The following is a 9000-nucleotide window of genomic DNA, read 5'->3' as shown; positions in this document are numbered from 1 at the left end:
CAGGAGGATAAATACAATAATAAAAAAGAAAAAATTTTCTAAGCCCTGTATTGAATTAACTGGATAAAATAACTATGCCTGCATACAGAACAAATAACGTGGTAAAATAATTGTGAAATTATTCAATGACATTTTACAAAGTGTTCTGATATTAAAAATATCCTGATCAGACCTGAGGAGAAGTATATTTTCTATTGGAGACATAAGCATTTTTAGTGGCATAGAAAGGTACCCTTGTATTAAAGTCACATGAGAAAGATCACCATATGAACACTTTGATACAACTTTGTGGATGTCATAAAGTGAATTGTGTGTTTGTCTTCTTGAAAACTGAGAGCTGCTCTCTTTTTAAAAATTTTGTTATGATATGTTAATCACCATACATTACATCATTAGTTTTTGTTGTAGTGTTCCATGATTCATTGTTTGCATATAACACCCACTGCTCCATTCAGTGTGTGCCCTCTTTAATACCCATCACCAGGCTAACATATCCCCCCACCCCCTCCCCTCTGTTTCTCAGAGTTCCATAGTCTCTCATGGTTTGTCTCCTCCTCCGATTTCCCCCCTTTCATTTTTCCCTTCCTGCTATCTTTTTTTTTTTTAACAAATAATGTATTATTTGTTTCAGAGGTACAGGTCTGTGATTCAACCGTCTCACACAATTCACAGCGCTCACCATAATACATACCCTCCCCAGTGTCTATCACCCAGCCACCCCATCCCTCCCACCCCCCACCACTCCAGCAACCCTCAGTTTGTTTCCTGAGATTAAGAATTCCTCATATCAGTGAGATCATATGATACATGTCTTTCTCTGATTGACTTATTTCACTTAGCATAATACCCTCTAGTTCCATCCACATCCCTGCAAATGGCAAGATTTCGGGTTTTTTTGATGGCTACATAATACTCCATTGTGTGTGTGTGTGTGTGTGTGTGTGTGTGTGTGTGTGTATACACTTTTTCTTTATCCATTCATCTGTTGATGGATATTTGGCTCTTTCCATAGTTTGGCTATTGTGGACATTGCTGCTATAAACATTGGGGTGCACGTGCCCCTTCAGATCACTACATTTGTATCTTTGGGGTAAATACCCAGTAGTGCAATTGCTGGATTGTATGGTAGCTCTATTTTCAACTTTCTGAGGAACCTCCATACTGTTTTCCAGAGTGGCTGCACCAGCTTGCATTCCCACCAACAGTGTAGGAGGGTTCCCCTTTCTCCACATCCCCGCCAACATCTGTCATTTCCTGACTTGTTAATTTCAGCCATTCTGACTTGTGTGAGGTGAAATCTCATGGGGGTTTTGATTTGAATTTCCCTGATGCCGAGTGATGTGGAGCACTTTTTCATGTGTCTGTTGGCCATTTGGATGTCTTCTTTGGAAAAATGTCTGTTCATGTCTTCTGCCCATTTTCTTGATTGCATCATTTGTTCTTTGGGTGTTGAGTTTGATAAGTTCTTTATAAATTTTGAATACTAGCCCTGTATCTGATATATCATTTGCAGATATCTTCTGCTCCATATCTTTCTTAAATTCCACAAAAGTGAGATCATATGGAATTTGTCTTTCTCTGACTAACTTAAAACACAAGGTTTATTGACAAAAGGTATCATTCTTTTAAGGCACTATATTCTCAGCAATTCTGAGGAAAACCATAGACAAGGAAAGTGAGAAAAAGTAAAAAGCATTCAAATTCAAACAGAACATCACAAATATTCCATAAATCTACAAATTTATATCCTAATAACATTAAATTTACCTTAATATGGTAATGTCAACTAATGGTAGCTATCATTCAATAAGATACAAGACTGAAAGACACAAAAGATCTTAAACAACAGAAAATAAACACAAAACTAAAAGGCAGATAATGGAATGGGAGAAGATATTTGCAAATGACATATCTGATAAAGGGTTAGCAACCAAAATCTATGAAGAACTTATCAAATTCAACACCAGGGTAAAGGATGCAAGGTTTGAAACATGGTGGATGACATGGACTGGCAACAATCTACCAACACCACAGAAGAGTCCCTGGATCTCATCGGGCTCAGCCTGGATGAGCAAATTTATGTGAAAATGAGAAATGACCGAGAGCTTCAAAGCAGATTATGTGCTTATGATCAGCATTTAAATATGATGTGGAGGAAACGGTGACCACTATAGAAATTGATGAGGAAACATACGAAGAGATATAGAAATCAACAAAATGGACTATTCTGATGCTTTTTGTCTGGAGACATGGCGTTGTACTAGTTGTCCCACCATTAAGAGTTGGCTGAAACAGAATTTATTGTGTATAGAGTGTAGAAGACTTTGTATGACTGCCTCTTTAAATGTAGAAGACATTCAAAATAGAAACCTGTGTAAATTTTGATATAAGAAATGATCAAGGATTCTTCTAACTACTGAAATGAGTTAATTCGCAGATAACTCAAAAATTCTTAAAGGGCTTTTTAATTTTTTTCCAACTGTTTCAATAAATGTAATCACTAAGATGCAGAACTCTTTTTTCAGGAATTGATTTGTTCTGTTGTTTTCTCAGACAACTTCTGATTTTTTTCCTTTAAACTAAATTCGATGTTTCCTTTTTTGAAAAAACAAACAAACTCAATATCCAAAGAAACAAAGAATCCAGTTAAGAAATGGTCAGAAGTCATGAATAGACATTTTTCCAAAGAAGACATCCAGATGGCTGACAGACACGTGAAAAGATGCTCAACATCACTCATCATTAGGGGAATACAAATCAAAACCACGATGAGATACCATCTCACACCAGTCAGAATGACTAAAATTAACAACACAGGAAACAACAGGTGTTGGCTAGGATGCTGAGAAAGGGAAACCCTCTTGCAGTGTTGGTGGGAATGTAAGCTGGTGCAGCCACTCTGGAAACAGTATAGAGGTTCCTCACAAAGTTAAAAATAGAGCTACCCTATGACCCAGCAATTGCACTACTAGGTATTTACCCAAAGGATACAAAAATACAGATTTGAAGGAGTACATGCACCCCGATGTTTACAGCAACATTATTAATAATAGCCAAATTATGGAAAGAGTCCAGATGTCCCTCAGTGGATGAATGGATAAAGAAAATGTGGTAGATATATACAATGGAATATTACTCAACCATCAGAAAGAATGAAGTCTTTCCATTTTCAGTGACATGGATGGAGCTAGAGAGTATTATGCTAAGCAAAATAAGTCAGAGAAAGAGAAATATCATATGACTTCACTAATATGTGGAATTTAAGAAAGAAAACAGATGAACATATGGGAAATGGGAAAAAGAAAGGAAAACCATAAGTGACTCTCAACAATAGAGAACAATCTGAGGGTTGATGGAGCAAGGTAGCTGAGGGATGGGCTAGATGGGCAAGGGGGACACTTGTTGTGATGAGTACCAGGTGTTGTATGTAAGTGATGAACCACTGAATTCTACTCCTGAAACCAATATAGCACCATATGTTACCTTCCTAGAATTTAAAGAAAAACTTGAAGAGGAAAAAAAAGAACAATTGCGTATCAAAAAACACCACTGAGAGAATAAAAAGGAAGGCACAGACTGAGAAAAATATATGTGCAGTAGATATAAACAAAAAGATGTTATACCTAGAATATGTTTGTTAAAGATTTACAAATCAAAAGACAAACACCCCATTTCTTAAAATGGGCAAATACTTGAGAACAATTTCCAAAAGAGGATATCCAAATGGCCAATCATTGTATGAAAAAGCTTGCCTGGCTTCATCCATGTCTGAATTCTAAACATTGCAATCAGAAGCCCACCTCTCATGGTCTTGACCTATAAATTTATTTTTCCATCCTAGACCTCTCCTCTGAGATCTTGACCCACAAATTAGATTACTCACTGGATGTCACATGGACAACTCAAAATAAAAATGTTCAAAGTTCAATTCATTATCCTCACACTCATCATTCATTTCTCAATTTATTTCTGTAACTCTAAACGGCACCTCCTTCTGTTCTGTTACTCCTGCAAGGAATCGAAGAGTCATCTCGTTCACCTTCCATATCCATTCTCCTCTTCATCTTTACCGATAGAATCCCACATCATGTTTTATTTATGCATGAATTAGTTTATCTATTTATAATATAATGAACACTCTGACATAAGAACTACATATTTCTAATAATTTATATCTCTCTATTGCACCCTGTTCCTATTTTCTGCACCATTCTGTCCCCATACCACCCCACTGGTGGTAAGTGCTATTCTATATTTGTGTTTTTAATTCCTCTGCATCACAGATAAGTAGGGAGGGAGGTAAACAGAGATGTATGCCTAATCAACATTGTTTAGTTTTGCTTGTATATAGTCCTTCTACAAATGGTATTATACTGTACATATTTTTCTAGGACTTGTTTTTTTCACTCGCCATTGTTACAAAGACTCAGCAAGGTTGCCATCATTAATTGTGGGGCACTTCCTTTCATTGGCACTACCATTTCATGGTGTGGCTATACCATAATTTATGTTATCTGCTCCCACAAATGGGCATCGTAGTGTTTTCAATTTTTTGCTACCATGAACAGTGTTGGTATGGACATCCTTGCACACATCTCCTGAGGCTCTGTGCAAGAATTTTCTAGGCTCTATTCATAAGTGTTAAAGTATGCAAGTATTCAACCATCCAAAGTCATCTCAAATTGTTTTCCAAGTAGTCGCTCTAAATCACATTCCCTTGACCCCCAACAATGGATCCACTTCTATGTTTGGTAATGTCAAATATCTTAATTTTGATCAATGAAGTGTCTATAAAATTATCTTATGTGGTTTTGGTTTTCATTTCCCTGATTAATAGAAATTAGGGATTACTTCGTATATTTATAGGCTAAAAGTTTTTCCTCTTTTCAGAATTGCATATCACATCAAAGGGGGGTTAGATGGAGTGAGGTCATATTCCTTTTATAAATCTGATAGAGACCTTGTTATGTAAATGTGAATACTTAAATGTGCAAATTTTCAATGAGGCATAAGTCGGTGGAAAAAAGAAGAAAAGTGAAATGAATTCATGCCAGTGGTCCCAAAAGGTGGGAAGTGTAAACAAGACATGTTTGGAGAAAAGGGGATGAGAAGGATGAACCAAAGGAAGAAACGGAAAAAGAATCCGAGAAAAATCAGGGTCATTAGTTCAGTGGGGGAAGATGGGTGTTTGGAGCCACACGTGTGTGTCATCCTGGGGTGGAGAACTGCCAGGACCCGGATTGGAGCCTGTGTCCATCATTCACAGGAGCAACATAACCAGATCAAGCAAGTCAGCCTAGCTGTTTGACGTCAGGCTTCGCCCAAGACCCTGGTAAAATCCCCAGGTAGGGGGTCCCTAAGGATCTGTTCTGTGGTTTCAAAAACTCAACTTTCTTGATTCATCCACGAATTAGGAATCTGAGGAATCAATTCAAGCAAAACCCACAAGAGACTGTGAGTGAAATTCCCACCACTTGACAATTCACCCTGCTGTCGGTAGAGGGCACCCCTACCCAAGGAAGACCGAAATCAGATGCTCACCTTGTTCTGCAAACCAAGAAATCAAGTCAGCTGGGGTTATGTGTAAACTATTTTCTTTCTTTTTCAGATCTAGAAGAGTTTATTTTGGAGAAAGACTGTTTTATTTTCTATTTATCTTTCTACATTTTACAAGAGCTATACTATGAGCATATATGACTTAAATGATCGGGGGGGGAAGGTTATTTGAAAATAAAATTCATTCTTCAACTTTCTAGTCAAATAGTACAAAAACTTACAGGTATTTGCCATATGGCAAACTATTAATTGTTGTATCATCTCAGTAGAAGAAATATGAGTCTTTTTGGCAACTAGTCTTTCAGTTTCTCTGTGGGTTTGAGACTTTGTAATAAAACTGGGGAATATCTTGAATATAAAATTGAGAAAAGTTTTGGGAGAAAAAGAAAGACTCACGTCTATGAATTCAAGGACCACTTCTGCCTACATATTAAAACCAGTCTCTTAGATACCCTCACTCCTAAGTATTGATGAGTAAATGTTGAAAAATTCTTATTCTCAAAGTATTTGTTCAAACATTCCCTTCTGATTACTAAAATCTTCTAATATTTCCATAACAGAACATAGACTACCAGGTACCATTGTCACTTAACAAATTATCCCAAAACTTAGCATCATAAAACAACCATTTGAGTTCGCTCATTGTTTGTGGGTCGTTAATTCAGGAGGGGCTTGCCTGGACAGTTATCCCTTTGGATGTCCCATGCAGGTGCACTCAGATGTTGGCCAGCTGGAGATGCAAGACAGCTCGCTCACATGGCTGTGGTCTCTCCAGCAAGACAGTCTCAGGGTCATGAGACTTCTGACATGGCAGCTCTGCACAAGACGCCAAGCTTGAGCAGCTCAGCAAACCAGGCAGAAGCTGGGTGCCTTTTCATGATCTAACCTCAGTCCCACTGCATGGCTTCATGGAGCTGGCTGAGCTGGTTGGTCCCACGGTGTGTTCCTCCTGTTGTCTTCATCCAGGAGGGCATTGAGGGCTCTGGTGAGGCCTGATCACCACTCACCTACCCCATTTGGGGCTGAGGGGCTGCTCCCTTTTCCTAAATAGAAGCTTTAAAAAGAAAATAAGCAAACACAATCTTCAAGGAGAGATTTTTTAATTTTTTAAATTATTATGTTATGTTAAACACCATACACTGCATCATTAGTTCTTGATGTAGTGTTCCATGATTCATTGTTTGCATGTAACACCCAGTGCTCCATGCAGTATGTGCCCTCCTTAATACCCATCACCGGGCTAACCCATCCCCCACACCCTACCCTCTAAAACCCTCAGTTTGTTTCTCAGAGTCCATAGTCTCTCATGGTTCGTCTCCCCCTCCGATTTCCACCCTTCATTCTTCCCCTCCTGCTATCTTCTTTTTTTTGCTATCAGGTCTGTGATTCAACTGTCTTACACAATTCACAGCGTTCACCATAGCACATACCCCCCACCAATGTCTATCACCCAGCCACCCCATCCCTCCCACCCCCACTCCAGCAATCCTCAGTTTGTTTCCTGAGATTAAGAATTCCTCATATCAGTGAGGTCATATGATACATGTCTTTCTCTGATTGACTTATTTCACTCAGCATAACACCCTCCAGTTCCATCCACGTCATTGCAAATGGCAAGATCTCATTCCTTTTTAGCTATTTTCATTCCTTTTGATGGCTGCATAATATTCCACTGCGAATATATACCACATCTTCTTTATCCATTCCTCTGTTGATGGACATCTTGGCTCTTTCCACAGTTTGGCTATTGTGGATATTGCTGCTATAAACATCGGGGTGCATGTACCCCTCTGGATCACTACATTTGTATCTTTGGGGTAAATACCCAGTAGTGCAATTGCTGGATCATATGGTAGCTCTATTTTCAACTTTTTGAAGAACCTCCATACTGTTTTCCAGAGTGGCTGCACCAGCTTGCATTCCCACCAACAGTGTAGGAGGGTTCCCCTTTCTCTGCATCCTCGTCAACATCTGTCATTTCCTGACTTGTTCATTTTAGCCATTCTGACTGGTGTGAGGTGGTATCTCATTGAGGTTTTGATCTGGATTTCCCTGATCCTGAGAGATGACTTCTTTGGAAAAATGTCTGTTCATGTCTTCTGCCCATTTCTTGATTGGATCATTTGTTCTTTGGGTGTTGAGTTTAAGAAGTTCTTTATAGATTTTTTTAAAAATATTTTATTTATTCATTTGAGACAGAGAGATACAGAGAGAGAAACCATGAGCAGGGGGAGAGGCAGAGGGAGAGGGAGAAGCAGTCTCCCCGCTGAGCCAGGAGCCAGGAGCCAGGGCTCCATCCCAGGACCCTGGAATCATGACCTGAGCCAAAGGGAGACGCTTAATCATCTAAGTCACCCAGGCACCCCGAGTTCTTTATAGATTTTGGATACTAGCCCTTTATCTGATATGTCATTTGCAAATATCTTCTCCCATTCTGTCAGTTGTCTTTTGGTTTTATTGACTGTTTCCTTTGCTGTGCACATGCTTTTTATCTTGATGAAGTCCCAATAGTTCATTTTTACCCTTGCTTCCCTTGCCTTTGGCGATGTTTCTAGGAAGAAGTTGCTGCAGCTGAGGTCGAAGAGGTTCCTGCCTGTGTTCTCCTCTAGGATTTTGATGGACTCCTGTCTCACATTTAGGTCTTTCAATCATTTTGAGTCTATTTTTGTGTGTGGTGTAAGGAAATGGTCCAGTTTCATTCTTCTGCATGTGGCTGTCCAATTTTCCCAGCACCATTTGTTGAAGAGACTGTCTTTTTACCATTGGATATTCTTTCCTGCTTTGTCAAAGATTAGTTGACCATAGAGTTGAGGGTCCATTTCTGGGCTCTCTATTCTGGTCGATAGATCTATGTGTCTGTTTTTGTGCCAGTACCATACTGTCTTGATGATGACAGCTTTGTAATAGAGCTGGAAATCCAGAATTGTGATGCCGCCAACTTTGCTTTTCTTTTTCAACGTTCCTCTGGCTATTCAGGGTCTTTTCTGGTTCCATACAAATTTTAGGATTATTTGTTCCATTTCCTTGAAAACAGTGGATGGTATTTTGATAGGGATTGCATTGAATGTGTAGATTGCTCTAGGTAGCATTGACATCTTCACAATATTTGTTCTTTCAATCCATGAGCATGGAACGTTTTTCCATTTCTTGGTGTCTTCCTCAATTTCTTTCATGAGTATTTTATAGTTTTCTGAGTACAGATCCTTTGCCTCTTTGGTTAGATTTAATCCTAGGTATCTTATGGTTTTCTGTGCAATTGTAAATGGGATTGACTCCTTAATTTCTCTCTCTTCTGTCTTGTTGGTGTAGAGGAATGCCACTGATTTCTGTGCATTGATTTTATATCCTGCTACTTTACTGAATTCCTGTATGAGTTCTAGCAGTTTTGGGATGGAGTCTTTTGGGTTTTCCACATACAGTATCCTATCACCTGCAAAGAGTGAG

At 38.9% G+C, this 9000-nt stretch overlaps 1 pseudogene; it reads left to right on the top strand.

Annotated features, from left to right (window-relative positions):
* The first annotated feature begins 1991 nt into the window (after positions 1–1991).
* On the top strand, positions 1992–2290 carry LOC141371817 (U6 snRNA-associated Sm-like protein LSm3 pseudogene; annotated as a pseudogene).
* Positions 2291–9000: the final 6710 nt, after the last annotated feature.

The sequence above is a fragment of the Callorhinus ursinus genome, unplaced genomic scaffold, assembly GCF_003265705.2.
Source record: "Callorhinus ursinus isolate GAN/ISIS: 27379988/994484 unplaced genomic scaffold, GSC_fseal_2.0 scaffold105, whole genome shotgun sequence".
NCBI lineage: Eukaryota > Metazoa > Chordata > Mammalia > Carnivora > Otariidae > Callorhinus > Callorhinus ursinus.
Note: the sequence above shows the minus strand (reverse complement) of the source record. Positions and strands in the feature narration are given on the sequence as shown.